Source organism: Ascaphus truei, chromosome 3 (genome assembly GCF_040206685.1).
Source record: "Ascaphus truei isolate aAscTru1 chromosome 3, aAscTru1.hap1, whole genome shotgun sequence".
Lineage (NCBI taxonomy): Eukaryota > Metazoa > Chordata > Amphibia > Anura > Ascaphidae > Ascaphus > Ascaphus truei.
This window is the reverse complement of record NC_134485.1, coordinates 397,821,324-397,837,451: the sequence shown is the minus strand read 5'-3', so window position 1 is coordinate 397,837,451 and position 16,128 is coordinate 397,821,324. Positions and strand designations below refer to the sequence as shown.

General features: G+C 47.4%; 1 long non-coding RNA gene across 1 annotated transcript in view; it reads right to left on the bottom strand.

Moving 5' to 3' along the window:
• LOC142490347 (uncharacterized) overlaps positions 1–16,128 on the bottom strand; it is a 56,614-nt gene that overhangs the window by 19,268 nt on the left and 21,218 nt on the right. Inside the window, exon 2 of the long non-coding RNA XR_012800034.1 lies at positions 14,691–14,767. This is a non-coding gene — a long non-coding RNA (uncharacterized LOC142490347). The remainder of the gene's footprint in view (positions 1–14,690; positions 14,768–16,128) is intronic.

The window sequence follows — 16,128 nt, the reverse complement described above, 5'->3', positions numbered from 1 at the left end:
AAAATTATAGCCCCACGCAACAAAAATAAAAAGGCCCCCGATTTCCCCTGGTTACATTATTTTTCTTCTTTCGAGGAAATCAACACGGCTGCCACGAAGCCACACACAGACAAACCAATAGAACACTGGACTCGTAACAGGGCGCTCTCCAGCACTCAATCCCTCTGCAGTCATTTCCCCCCCCCCCCCACCGTCTTTCTCTAACGTACCAGGAAATGCATAATTTAAATTCTCGAGAACCCCAGTTCACAATAAGCAAGAGAGATGATAATTCTCTAGGCTGCAGGCCACTCTAGTGAATGGGTAATGCAGTCACATCATAGAATGGTTCACACTAATACAATGCCTCATACAACATACAGTACATTAATGTAAGTGGAGGCGTGAATGCAGTATGATCAAGGACAAGATACTGTTCTGTACGTATAAAGGGTTTGCATATTTTCAGGTTGACAAACAGATTGGGGGTTGTAGTAGAGATACAGAAACCCCCTAAAGTGCACTCTCCTGTTAATAATGTAGGTTATTATAAGTAAACTATGCGACTGATACTAGAGAGATAAAAGGTGTTGGGACATATATATGAAACCCCTTACTTAAGCAGTGGTAATGTTACAAATCTAAATCTTCTACTGTGATGACAGACGCTAAGTATTGTACATTACTGTCTATAATTAGTGAGAAATTATACATCTAATAATGGTGTTCAGCGCTTCAAAGGGGGATATTGGTAAAGGTAGATATCCCATGTAAGGGCACACTGGTATCCACTCCCGTGGCGAGTCTGCAGTTTGCTCGCAAATGGAGTATATGAATATATACCATGTCCCTGACTTTTCCCCAAACGCTTCTAAACGCTTCACTGAAGGATATTAACAAAGGTAGATTTGACATTCATATTGTCAGGTTGCTATATGCAGCAAGAAATTAATGTGTAGAAAAGCAACAGCCTGCACAGCCAAAGCATCCTTATGTCTGACTGGGTCTTTAGCTCATTGTGCAGTCTTCTAACATTAAGAGCTCAGTTTTAAGCAGTTGATAGACTGTTCTTTAAGGTCCCTATTCAATATGCTGCGTGACGGGCTTCCTCTTGCTTGGTAAAATGTAGGCAGCATTCATTTTATTAGGTGCTGACATTTTCCAGAGCAAGGGAAGGACGGCTTCACAGCAGACTGAATAAGAGCCCAATTGTGTAGCCTGCTGAGGAGACTTGGTAAGCAAATCATGGGGATCCCTAAAACACAAAACCTGCAGGGTTTTTTTTCTCTTCAGATTATTGGTGCCAGGGAGCCCCGTCTCACGGTATCAATGTAATAATAAAGGCTAAGGCCAACAGAGATTTCATAGCTGGCGAGATAAACTATGACAGGGCGGTTAAAAATAAAAAAACCCACATCAGAACGCAGACATTACAAATGCCAGTGTGATCCACCCCACAGCTTTACTGAGGCTGGTGGATGGAAAATACAAACCAGAGTTCACAATGGTTGTAATTTCTCTCACCTGCTCTCCTAATTGCTGAACAGGTATTTATGGCTGTTAGGTTTGCTGCCTCACTCGCTCTTAGGCTGGGGCCATAGAGGTTTGAGCCGAGCCGCGCTGACGCTGAGGCTTGCCTGCTGAAATCTGCGCGATCGGAGGCGGGGGAAGACTGAGGGAGGCGGGGCAGTGATGTCACTGGGCCAATCGCCCGCGACGCACCGAAGTGACGTTGACGCAGCTCCGCGCTGATTGGATGTTTTCAGCCGACAGTGCGCTGAAAAACAGCTTGGCTGTCGGCTGAAAACTCCAGCGCCTCAGCACGCCTGCGGACGCTCGCGTGAGTCCCCTCATTGAGGATGCAGGGGCTCAGCGCGGAGCGTCCGCACGGCTCAGCGCGGCCTGTCCTTCTATGGACTCGGCCTTAGAGCCTGGAGCACCGCTGCTCCCTCCATCCAGTCAGGGGAGGACGCCCCTTCACCGTAATGTAGCCCCCTTTCCTGCTGATATAGAGGCTACTAATGCTGTAGGTACCTGCTGGCTCAGCGAGATCTGGGCCTCCACTAACAGGGAGCCTGGGGTAACAATATGGTCTTGGCAGCGCCTCCACTTACCCAGGATCCCCAATAAGTGAGATTCCCCTAGGTAAGAATAATGATAACAAGCCACAACGTTGTAACCTTTTACTAGCAAGTGACTGCAAAACCTTAGCTTACACCTATCAAGAATAAAACACATATAATCACAGTACATGAATAGCTGATACTCTAATTATATGTAGCCCCGAGGTAAAATTTGACTCCCTGACCCCCCTCCGCGCTTACCGGGTGGTCGCGGGTGCCGCCGGAGGCAGCGGTGGACCCGCCGGGAGAACGCGAGGGAGGGGGCCAGTGCAGGGAGCAGAGCGGGACTGTGAGGCGCAGGCCGGTTGCCGGGGACGCGATCGGGCCGTTGCTAGGGCCGCGATCGCGTTGCCACCGGCTCGGCGGCTTGTACAGAGGGCGCCGCCATTGCGCGTTAGCTCGCACATGCGCAGTAGGCGGCAAGCGCGAGATAGGACCCCAGGGCTAGGGAGAGATCGCGCGAGAGTAGGGAAGAGGATAGTGAGGTTGCGGCGGCCATTAGGCGTTCGCGCATGCGCGGGAGAAGCGCGCACGCGGCCCCAGGTCTTAGACAGGCCCCTGGGAACTACAATTCCCAGGAGGCATAGGGAGACAGGCACCAGGTGCCTGATAGCGGCCAATAGGGCTGGAGGAAGCTCAGCCCGGGAATATAGATACATTTCCCGGGCTTTGCAGAGTCAGTCAGGACGAGGAGAAGGAAGGAGTAGGAAGGGTGCAGGGAGCGAGTGGCTCCGGCACCAGGTAAGGGTTCGCCTTAGGTCCCCAGGCAGGCCCCAATTCCCGGTAAGGGCAGGGGGTAACTGAAAAGGGACGGCCCTAGATAGGAAAGGTCACCCTTAGGTGTGTGAGGGTGCAGGTTTGGCAGTGCCACAGTGGATAGGGCTGTGCGCACTGGCAAATAGGCACAGCGTGCAAGCAGTGGATTTGCTGCGGGATTCAGGTGGCTGTGTGTGAGTGCAGCTGTGTGTGTGTGTGTCGCTGCATGTGCTGGGCGCAGTGTGTGCAGCGTGTGTGAATGCCTGCAGGCTGACAGTGAGAGCTGTGTGTCTGCTGCAGGTTGTTAGCATCTGGGAGTTAGGAGTAGCTAGAGAGTTACAGATAGGACTGGGTAGCTAGGGGAGGGGGGGCAGGTTATTGTTCCACAGGCCCCAGGAGTTTTCCCCAAGCCATCCTAGGTTGCGGTTCATCAGGGACAGGCCCTAGGTTAGGGTTCCTGTCCTGATAGGGTTAGTTAGGGATAGCGGCGGTTGCTGTTCCCGTGATGCGGTTGGTGTTGCCGTGATTCGGTTGAGTTCCCGGGAAGCGGTGGGACCCTCGTTGGGGTCCACGGAGAGAAGTACCTGGATAGGATCAGACGGACGTCTGACCCTTTTAGAAGAGAGTTGCAGGCCCGAGCATCGGAGTGCTCGGAAGGTACCTCTGAAGTATATATGTGCACCAACTGGGCCCTAGCTTAATTTAGTGACTGCGCAATCACCCACGACCTCCGTAGGAGTACGGGACATTGGGTGTGGGGGATCACAGGACACTGGGTGGGAACACCAGACATTGGGCCGAGGTAATGCGGATAGAGCATAAGGTTATGATGTTGTGTACTGCTTTGTTTGTGTGTTAGTAAAATGTTAGTATTATATCTATGAGTGTTGTATTTCTTACCCAGGGCTATCTTTCATAACGGGGATCCTGGGTAAGTGGAGGCGCTGCACCAGGTAAATGGTAAGGGTTTCCCCAGGCTCCCAGCTAGCGGAGGCTCAGATCTCCTGGAGCCACAGGTGTGATACAGTTACCAGTAGTCCCTTAGAAAAGGTGTGTCGGAAGAAAAGGGACCGGTTAGACCACAAGGGGCCAATGTGAGATTGGGTGGGTCAGGCCGGTTCACAAAAAGGGCTACATATATACCAGTGGTCTGGCCACTCTCGAGTAATGTCACTTCCCACCACCGCGTGTACCCCACAACGTGTCCACTGTATAGACTCAGTCCCTTGGTCACTCAACCTTGGTCCCCAAAGAATCCTCCCCCAAGGCGGGATCAGCGCCTGAAGGTACCGGTGTTGGTGCACTTATTAAATACCTTCCGGCCACTCCAGCAGACGGTAACAGACTTCAAAAAGGATCCGCCGATCCAGCGTAGTCTCTCACGAGTTTGGTAATGTCCAGCAGCTTGAGCCCAAACCACTGAACACGCAGCAGCGCAGGAAGAACACTGTGTCCCTGTCTGCTAATACAGTAAGGGGATAGGATGTCCCTCTCTAGGGCTGTTCCCTGCAGTACCACAAGCTGGTGGTGACTCAGGGTCTGCACTGGGGCCTGAGGGGGAAATCTGGCTTACGCAGGTGGGTCACTGACCCCCTGCACACACAACCTCTCCCCTTGCTCCTCCATCACCCTCTGCTACCGTGGTCTCTCCCCCACGCTTCCCTTTCCTGCCTGTCAGCCAATCCTCCACTCCTATTTGCTCCCTGCATCATGTGGCTCTGCTGAGGCTCATGGGCATTGTAGTTTTACTTCAGAGCCTCCTGTCTATTGGCCAGCCGTTCGCGCGCTTACACTGCGCATGCGCAAACTCTCTCCGTGCCTCCTGTCGCACATGAGTATTGCGCAATGCCAATTACAACATGGCGGCGCCCTATGCTATCGGGCCGCCGCGGAACCTCCGGACGCTCCCTGCACAGCCCCCCGTAGCGAAAGTACAGAGGGGAACCCGGAACACCACTACAGTAATAAAAACCCTTCTTATAAATTCTGTAATCGATTGTAAATGTTCGTTTTTTTGTGTAGTTAAAAAGGGGATAAACCGCCCAACCCTAGAGGGGGAAATCTTTGTAAGTAAGGGTTTATTTTTGGGGTATTTCTAAGAAAGTGTTGCAATCCCCTGCTGAAACAGAAGAAAAAAGCAGACAGACACCTGAATGTTACAATATTGTGCAACGTGTTCTCTTTGTTTACCCTAAAGGACCGTGTCATCAAGAGCCCGGACAGCTGCGCCATCTTAGGGAGCCATATAGATCCTGCACCCTGTTAATTTCAGCTCCGGGGACGCCCTGCTTTCTGGAGATACCTCCCTCCAAAGTAGATGCCGATATCTGCTCACTTTGGCTACCAAGGTTCACAATATGTTGGCTCTTCAGAGATTTCCTGCCTTGCAGACCAATAGGAAGCCATGACGCCACCGGTGCGGCCCACTTTGGCACACGGTCATCCCTTAAGATTGAAGGAAAGGAGATCTCACTCGCAACAAAAAGGAAAGGGCAGTTAAAATGTGGAATATATTATACAATAGATATCGTCAAAAAAAGGTTGGACATCTTTTTAGAAAGAAAAAAGGTACACAGGGATATACCAATTAAGTAAACATGGGAAGGATGTTGATCCAGGGAGACATTTTATTGCCATTATTTGGAGTCAGGAAGGAATTTATATTTCCCCTTTCTGGGATTTTGTTTGCCTTCCTCTGGGTCAAAATACTATAAAATACAAATATAGGATAAGTATCTACGGGTCTAAATTTTAGCATACTGTAAGTTGAACTTGATGGACATATGTCTTTTTTCAACTTCATCTACTATGTAACTATGATATTTAAATCACCTGAAAACAGAATTATGCTATTGTGGCTTTTTGCGGTGTGAGTGTAAACACGCACCCCTCAAGTGACTTCCCAAAGTAATGAATATTATCTACCACTTCACTTACGATTCGTAGATTATGAAAAAGCATTTGATTCTGCCTACACTTCAGCTGTTTTAAAAGGCACTAGCTGATATACCCGGCGTTGCCCGGGATGTAAATACGTAATAGGTAGTATTATTTATAAATCGTGGAACAATAGGTGACTATTTGTTGTAAAGATTGGATAATAATGTTGAAAAGAAAGATGGAATAAAATGTAATACGATGTTGTTGTTTAAAAATGGTTTATTGTAAAGACACCACAGTACAATGTATATTTTGGTGACATAAGAGATGTAAAAATGTGATGAATGTGTCCTGCTAGGGTGTGAGGCGGCGGGTGGCGCGTGGGTTGTGAGTGCTGTCTGTGAGTGGGGGTCCTGCTAGGGTGTGAGGCGGCGGGTGGCGCATGGGTTGTGAGTGCTGTCTGTGAGTGGGGGTCCTGCTAGGGTGTGAGGCGGCGGGTGGCGCGTGGGTTGTGAGTGCTGTCTGTGAGTGGGGGTCCTGCTAGGGTGTGAGTCGGTGGGTCAGTGATGTCGGTGCGTATGGGCAGGAGGCAGCAGGTGTGTGGCGGGTGTGTGAGTGGCGACAGGTGTGTGTTGAGTGCGTGCGGCAGCTGTAAGGCAGAGGCGGTCGGGTGAAAGGCAGAGGCGGGGGGGAGGCGGGAAGGCGGGTGGAGTGGAAGGGGGGGAAGAGGGGGAGAGGAGGGGGGGAGAGTGGAGGGAGGGAGAGTGAAGGTGGGGAGAAGGAGTGAAGTGGAGGAGGGGGTGAAGTGGAGGGAGGGGTGAAGTGGAGGGGGGGGGGTGAAGTGGAGGGGGGGGGGGAAGGAGTGAAGTGGAGGGAGGGGTGAAGTGGAGGGGGGAAGGAGTGAAGTGGAGGGAGGGGTGAAGTGGAGGGAGGGGTGAAGTGGAAGGAGTGGAGGGAGGTAGGGGGGGAGGGAGTGGAGGGGGGGAAGGAGTGGAGGGGGGAGGGAGTGGAGGGTGGGGAGGGAGTGGAGGGAGTGGAGGAGTGGAGGGAGTGAGGGGGGGAGGGAGTGGAGGGAGTGGAGGGGGGGAGGGAGTGGAGGGGGGAGGGAGTGGAGGGGGGAGGGAGTGGAGGGGGGAGGGAGTGGAAGGGGGGGTGGAGGGAGGGGGGGTGGAGGGAGGGGGGGTGGAGGAGGCGGAGGGAGGGGGGGGGTGGGGGTGGAGGTGGAGGGAGGGGGGGGTGGAGGTGGAGGGAGTGGGGGTGGAGGTGGAGGGAGGGGTGGAGGGAGGGGTGAGTGGAGGTGGAGGGAAGGAGTGGAGGTGGGGAGGGAGTGGAAGGGGAGGAGCAGGGGGCATATGTATTGTCATAATTTATGTATCCGCTTGGCCCCCCACCCCACGTCCGGGCGTCTGTTCCCCCGCAGGCTCGGCGGCTGGCCGCCCCCCCTGCTTGTTCTCCGATGGCTCGGGCCTCTCCCTCCCCCCCCGTTCCCCGATGGCTCGGCCGCTTCCCCCCCCCCCGCTGGCAGCTTGGTCCCCCGATAGGTCGTCCGGCCAATGGAGGCGCGTGCAGGCGGCGGCAGGAAGCGCCATGTGTGGTCCTGGCCTGAGGCGCGAGGTAATGGTGCGCTCCCCCGGCCGGCTGCTCCGACGCTTGTTCCTGGGCGGTTGAGGCGGGACGCGCAGGGGTGTTCTGCAGCAGGGGTTTAAGGTGTGAGGCAGGAGGGGTGTGAGGCGCAGGGTGTAAGGTGTGAGGCGCAGGGTGTAAGGCGGCACGCCTGCGGAAGGGGTGTGAGGCGCGGGGTGTAAGATGTGAGGCGCAGGGTGTAAGGTGGCACGCCTGCGGGAGGGATGTGAGGCGCAGGGTGTACTGTCTTACCTGGGCTGCTGCACATCGTTTGGTAGGCCATCTTGGAGAGGAGCACGCGGTGTGAGGGTGAGTGAGAGTGTGTGTATGACCACACCGGCCAATGAGAGGTGTGCGGAGGCGGGCGGGCCAAGGGAGACATCTCATTGGCCTGAGGCGGAGTGACGAGCCAAAGGTCCAATGCGATTGCCCCTAGACACAGGCAGACACAGGACAAACAGACACGCATACAACGGTTTGAGAAATATATATATATAGATTAAGAAGACCAAAATGTACAAGTGTACATTGGGATTATAAGGAACATTTACGAGAATACCACATCAACTATTAGATTATATGAAGATATAAGCAAGTTAGGGAGCAGCAAAGGAGTGCGACAGAGACCCCATATCACCAGAGCTCGTCACAACAACATTTGAAGAACTGTTCCAGATATAGGAAGAAAAATCAACGGTGAATACTTGAGTCACCTACGATTTGCAGATAACCTTGTTATTTTAACCACAAATCCAGAAGACCTACAGCAACAAATCAGAGAAGTCGCCATAGCAAGTAAGAAAGTGGGTCTCCATATGAATCTCCACAAGACCAAAGTGATGTTTAACAAATATGTCAACTCTACGATGATTGAAATAAACGGAATAGAGCTAGAAGTCCAAGACTGTCTATTACACAGGAGAATAAAGATGGGATGGAGCGCATTTGGAAGGAACAAGACAATCTTGCAAGGGAACCTTCCACAGTGCCTCAAAATAAAAGTTTACAACTAGCGTATCCTGCATGTGTGCTCACGTATGGATGTGAAACTGAAAATATAGATTACACACACACAATTTAAATTGATTACGAGGTTGGTGCTTAATATCTTTTAGAAAGTGGGTAGTTAATACTTTTAATGGTATACACATGCAAAGTTGCTTTCAAATACCTTCCCAGTAATTGTCAGGGACGAGCAGGCAGCAGACAAGCTCTTATCCTAATGATTTTTATGATACGATAGTTATGTTGGACAATAAAATAAACGGAGAAAGGGCTATTATGAAAGTATTCCCAGACTGCACAAGAATATAAAGTCAGTGAGATGTTGAGTGATGCCAAAATAATCTCAATGTTCAGTTTCCGTGCATTAGTGGAATAAAACCGTGCAATCAAGAACTGCAGAAAAATGTATGTTTATTTCTGAGTAGCCCCCTGTAATCATAACAAAAAAAATGGGCAATTCAACTGTTTAACAAGTATTTGTATCCTTAATACAGCGATTTATCTCTGTTAGATTAATCTCCCTAAACTTCAGAAGCCACAAGGCTGATTGTAAGCCTAATACAATACAAAAAAAAAGGAAGAAGAAGAACATAAAGCACAGAAAGGATCTCAAAAGATTCTATCAAAAGGGGACAAGTTGGATTTAAGATTGAGGACCTCCGAGCATGACCTGTGCATTTGATGTATAATTATTAGCCATTTATTGTTGGCCAGTATAGAGAATGCAATACAACCACTAGAGTACAAAGCCTGACAAGCAAGTTACTATTAGATGCAATTTGATAGCAGGCTGTGACATTGCCTGCCATTTTACATATTTGTTTTAGAAATGTAAAAAGTGGTCCAAAAGTTTTGCGACAGACTGAAATGCCCAGATAAGAATAGTGCCAATACCAAGGAAAATTCTGATGTTCATGTACCAACGTATGCCTGAAAATGTACAGCGAGTGTCTCGAAAGATTGTATATTGTAAAGTAGTGGCAGGCCACATATGTGGTCTTTAAGCCCTCAAAAAGGATATCACTTTAGAACTGTAGCGGGGTACCCCCTGGCTAATAAATCTACCCAATGGGCTAGCAGTAAACCCTGGTGTTCACAGGTTTGCCAGTAGTTATCATGGGGTTTTCCCTCTTCCTATGGTGCTGCGCTTGAGTGACAGCAGGGGGTGGAATATCCTGTTGTGGCTGGGCCAATCGGGATGCCCACCCCTGGCTGTACTTAAGGGCAGGACCGTCCTAAAGTTGGTGTTGTTCCTTCCCCATGAGGAAGGCAGGTCACGACTGGGAGCCTGAGACTGGGGCCTTCCCATGTGCTCTTCCCTCCGGGGAGGAGTAGAGTGACTATACCTCTGCTAGGAATGTGGGGAAGAGCTAGGACGGCTGCAGGTGCACTAGGTCTGTAGTGACGGTCCAGGGACTATCTCCGGTGATACCGGAGAGCTGATATACGAGACTGTGATCCGGCAGGTGACTGCTGAGTACCTGTACCTTACTGTACTAAGAGTAGTAATAAACCTGTTCCTGTTTTGCAATATACCTCCTGCCTGGTGTGTGATCTAATTGGGGGGAAGAGTTACAGTTCTACCGTGGGAGATCGCCTCCATATTCCTGGAGTCTACGGCAGATGGAGGCGCTGCACTGCTAAGTATAACGTGGGGTATGGACCCCAGAAGCCTGTTCCTGAGTCCCAAAGTTACCGCGGACGACTCAGCCCTCCTGAGGGGGGGGGGGGGGTAGAAACACCTTCATTTATTATTATTTTTTCTGACTGACTAATCCATTTTTGTTCTGGTTGCGTGTGTATATGTGTAATATATATGTGTAATATATATGTGTAATATATACGTATATACATACATACATACATACACAGTAGTAGAGAAATCCAAAGTATATTGAAATAGGTGGCACACAAACCGACGTTTCGGTCCCTCTGCCCGGTAATAAATAAATAAATAAAATATATATACACACACACACACACACACACACATATATACATATACACACACACACACACACACACACAAATACGGTCCCACCCTACACAGGGTATGAATGAGTAACACAGGAGAAGAGCAGGGCAGTACAGTATTTATAAGCGCACGGTCATTAGGCAGCTCAGGGAGTGGGAAGAAGCTACGATCCATACCAGCAACATCTCTAGTCCCTGCGCACAGGGGGAGGTAGGGAGAGCAGGCTCCTGCGGTTGGCCAGCGGTGGGGCTACCTGTTGCTCACCAATGTAGTACACCAGTGTTGGTCTTGAGAGTTTAGAGTATATTGGCAAAAGTGACGGTGTTTGCTGCCCCTCTAGTAGCAAAGATATTAAACAAAGTTCTTGATCTAGTGAAAACAGGTGTGCAAATGGATCAGGAACCCACCTTCATTATTCCTAATAGTTTAGCATTTGGATTATGTTCGAGCTCAGAGACTTTAATGAAAGCCGGGGAGAAAACGGTATATTAACCCTTTATTTCATTCGGTGTCCACAGATCCCAGGCATGTCCTCAAAAGGAAAAACTAGTCGTTTCAAAAGTTAGAGAAAGATTCATAATTTTTGACTTGCAATGTTTTATTTGTTTGGTCCTCACAGAACATAAAACAATATGCGTAAAATCAATATGAGACACCAACGTCTAATACAGGTAATCAAAAAGCGGGAGCTGATACTGTGACAAGACCAAGCTCACAATATCCAGTAGAAGACAAAAAGCAACAAACCAAATGATATACAGTATGTCAGAAAACGAAGGGTTGTTAATATACATTATATATACACACCCACAAAATAAACTTTGGAGCGGCAGGGGGAGGTGGGAGGGGGTCTGTACCGACTTTTCCCAGCACCCGTCAGCAGCTGTGTGTGTCAGTGTGTATCTGTGACCGACACGAGTACTGAGTCTGAGACACACTCCTGATTTGCGAGGTGTTAGGCTCGCTCCAGTCAGGTCCTTACTGAGCGACGGGTCTGTGTGGGTAACGGGGGGACGAGGTAAGTGTGGTTAATTTAATGTCAAGAGGGGTGCAGGGGGGTGGGGCAAGGAAGAGTGAGATATACATAAACACTTCACCCAAACACATGGTTTGAGGAGGAAGACAAAGCACTGAAAGGTAGATGATTAAGTGAAATCTGGTATTAGAATAACTTGCAACGCTTTGCCTTCCTCCTTAAACCGTGTGCTTGGGTGAAGTATAGTTTTTTTTATGATACATGAACTCGTCCTTTTTTCTATTTTTGAGGTGTGTGTGTGTAAATATAAACTATTCCCAATTTTTTTTTAAAAACTCACTTAATGTGAAGTTAAGGTTTGTAAGCAAACCTTTCAAAAGTCTAGACATTTCGAAGTTAAGGTGACACACATACAACAAGGTAAACACCCCATAGACAAGGTGGTTACATGCACTCTGATCCGAGTGTAAATGATGAAGGCACGAGAGGAGTGGGTACTAGATATTTGATGGTTAGGTGTATGGATATGGTAAACACAATCTGCAGTATATTTACAGAATACAGTAGTGAATATATATGGTGATATGGAATGTAGGTTCTATGTAGAATATAACATTTAATGGTAAAAAATTTTAAAAAATCATCGTACACCTAACAAAATATGGACGTATAGTAGCTACATGGAAAGTGCACATATAATACAGTGTAACAGAATATAAATACCAATGAGAAAATCCTTGCTCCCCCAAGGCTAGAACTGCTAACAATGTAGACAGATGCCGTGTAGTGAATAAGATCAGCCTAATAGGATACTGGTATTAGACCGGACCACCACAGGCTCATCTAACCCCTATTACTGAGTTTACTAAAATTGTAGCCCGTGGGTACAAAAAAGTTGGGGACCCCTGCACTACTGTATTCAGTAAATATAGTTAGTTATAGCAGGGGTGCGCAAACTTTTCCCAGTGTGCACCCCTGCCTGCTCTCCTCTGTGGCTCGCGCCCCAGCATGTGACGTCCCGATGCCATGGTGACGCCGGGTTACCATGACGACGCATCGCTGTAAGGTAAGTGTATTATGGAGACCTCGCGCGGTTCCCCGGCATTTCATTTAAATGTCCTGGAGGAGAGCGTGTGACCTCTAAAACTGCTCGTGCCCCTTTCCCCCAGAAAATCATACGCCCCAATTCATTAATCACCGTTATCCACCCCACCTTCACTGATGGGATCAAGTTATACGTGATGTCATCAGTGATGTAATTTGTGACGTCATATATGAGAACATCAGCAAAGCATGGGGAGTGGGAGGGGGAGAGGAGAAGGGGGGGGGATTAAGGTTGCATGTCACCTAACCTTCTAAATATGCAGACTTTAAGGGTTTGCTCACAAAACCTTAACTACACTTTAGCAAAGTTTTTCAACTGAATTTATTTTTTATCCTATGGACCATACATAGATAAATACATACACAGAGTGAGTGAAGAGATATGTATGTATGATAGATAGATACACACACACACACACACACACACACACACACACACACACACACACACACACACACACACATACACTCACTGTGTGTGTATATATTTTAATTCAGCAACTGCCCCTCATATTGATTTTACATCAGCAATTGCCCTTAATATCTTTTGTACCTCAGTAATGGCCCCTCATCTTTTACCATGGTAACCCATTGTCGTCAAGAGCCAATTGCCTGACATACAGAGGATGTGCAGTGCGGACGGATCCATCATACATCAGGCTCAGGGGGATCTGTAGTTTGAACCCGCAAGATGGAGAGATGTGAGTGCGGAGAGGCTTTCAGATTCCCCCACACGTCTGGAGTTGATGGTGCGGCCAGGGATTTTTTTTTTTATCTTTTGACCTTCCAAAACACCGTATCCTTCTAAAAACCTACCTGTCAAAAGCAATTCTACCCCTAAGGCACAAACCCCACACAAATCCATTCCTTCCCCTGAGTTACAGGGGGGCAAAACCTCCTCTCATGTTAAACTATATGCTACAAACCTTTAACACCCCTAATTTTGTCTCACCTGCAACTCAAATGCGACTGAACGGATTGTGCTTAAACTTTCCGACCTAAAATCCAAAATTTCAGATGGATTAGTGCATTTTTGAGAGTTACAGTATGAGCAACTGAATAAAGGGGGTTATAATGAAAGTCTCTCTACCGCACATCTATCCATAGCGATATATTGTCACACACACAGTCAAACTAATAAATGACTTTATTATGCCAGGGGAAGTTTCTTGCGCTCTTACCTTCTAGACACAACCCCCAAGGGCCGACAAGACCAGTGACTGAAGCAGCAGCCATCTGTGGTACCACACTTTCCTCATTGAACTACTTTCTGGATTGGTTTATAACTGTACCTTTTTACTTTTATGATTTAATCATGGTAACCTTAGTATTTTAATTTGACCAACACCTTCATTTATTACTTTTGTTCTGATATATATATGCAGTGTTCGACAAACCTATATATATATATATATATATATATATATATATACACACATACATAACGATTTGAACAACCGATTGCTGCGTTTTATAGTTTGTAGGACTAAAGCTGTTGTGGATCAATATATGATCTTGCTGGATGAACATTATTTATCTGAAATATTTTAGCAGATACACGCCGATGATTATCTTTCTTTAAGTATGTTCTGCATAAAATCATACAATTACAAATAAATGCTTTGCAAATATTGCAAGTACGCAAGGAGAATCTGGTCCTTTTTTAGATTCATGTGCCATCTGACACAGATTTCTGTAATCCCTGGTTTAGCATTAAACAGAATTAATCTCAATGGACACGTAAATAAAACTGCTAATGGCTTTTCACAGATCAAGGACATTCACACATCCTACGTGTACAGTGTCATTGAAGCATGTAAATCCCACGCCTTGCTGTAATACATGAGCTCAATACAATGTACATGTTAGTAAATAAAGCACTTGGTTGAGTTGACTTGATGGCATGGGTCAGAAGCTCTGAGCATGGGAGGGATACCGAGGGCAGCAAACCAAAGACAATTCTCTTTGCTACAGGGTTAGTCAAGAGAAACATACTTTAGCACAGGGGTGCTCAACTCCAGTCCTTAAGACCACCCAACAGGTCAGGTTTTCAGGATATCCCAGGTTCGGCACAGGTGGCGCAATCAGTCCCTGCTTCAGCACAGGTGGCTCCGTCGAAGACTGAGCCTCTGATTGAGCCACCTGTGCTGAAGCTGGGATATCCTGAAAACCTGACCTGTTGGGAAGGCTTGAGGATTGGAGTTGAACACGCCTGTTTAGCATATCACAGTCAGAGAAAATATATGCTAACAAATGAGTGCAAACTCACCAATGCAGGTCTGAGCAGAAAACGCAACACTGTAGTCTTGTGGTAAGCATCGATGCTTTATTTCATTCCAATGGACCCTTTAAAAACAAATACATACTCATTATGCATTTATATATGCTGTGTTACGGAAAAAAGGGTTCCCTTTTGTATTTCATCATATCTTGTATATTTCTCACTCAATCCCCATGAAAATGTGCACAATTGTAGGTCTGTTATGTAGATTAACACTATATACTGTGTGATACCATCACTGTCCTCTAGGTGCTGGAATAGGGCAGCTATGGGACTTTCCAATGCACAGAGAGTTAATTTCTCTAGAGAAGCCAGCAGCAGCTGCAAACTAATTGAGCAGACTGAACTGCTGATTGAACAAGTGTTTTAAAGGCAGACACAGAGACCTGCCATTGAGAGAGACTGCTGTCCCAGAGAAGGGGACAGAGAAGAGTTCTCTCCAGCTATGTGAAGCTGGCACAGCCCCCTAAGCCCGCTGGACGGTAGTCGCGGAGCCTGCTGGGACTTCCTGGGTTGTTAATCCCAGGAAGGAAGGACGCGAGACCGTGCTGAAGAGAGGACGCCTGCTCCATACCCTGGATAAACAGATAAGAGAAACACTTTATTGCTGTGTTCAGAGACTGTGTATGTGAAGCTATAATAGTACCTGCTTGGGGTGGTAACAAGCTTAGCTGTCCATCCAGTGAGTAAGGGCTGAAGCTGCACGTATAGTTAGTCTCCTAAGAGGAGTAGGTGTTTATTTTATGATTTTGTTTTGACTTAAATGGGCGGTGGCCTGTGTATTATTTATCCCTGTAAATAAACCCCATTTAGCAAAATAATATGTTTCCTGCCTTAATCTGGGACTGAAAGATGATACAACGTGGTGTGGGCATCACAACTGTAAGTAGCACAATGTAGACAAATCAACTGATTTGATATCACTGTATTATGTCAACAACTAAACAGATACCCTGCGGTAGGTTCATGTTCATTAAATGAGAAACAGGCGTTTTTCCTTCGTAACTCATAATTGTGTTAAACTGTTGTAATCTAATCTGAAACTACTATGAAGTTTGAGTTCAAAGTGTGCGTTCAAAATGTCCTTCTGCTGGAACGAACGCATGAAGACGAGAACGCCACTACCTGCTTGCATAATTGTTAACGCATTGATCCGGCTGCTCCCACTCCTGAATGAGAAGTTGTTTAACAAATCCGTTTTTTCCAGTCCTCCTAGTGACCATCTTTTATCAGGAAATATTTTATGGAAGCATTTGGGGACCATAATTCTTGCTCGGTCTCAAGTACTTTATAATGTCTTTATCTTCATCGCTAAACACCATTGTGTAACTATGCACATGACGTGGTCATCAATCCGTCACCAATTCCAAAGAATATTTATTAGCTCATCAAATAATTCTTAAATGTAGTAATGTGACAGACCTAT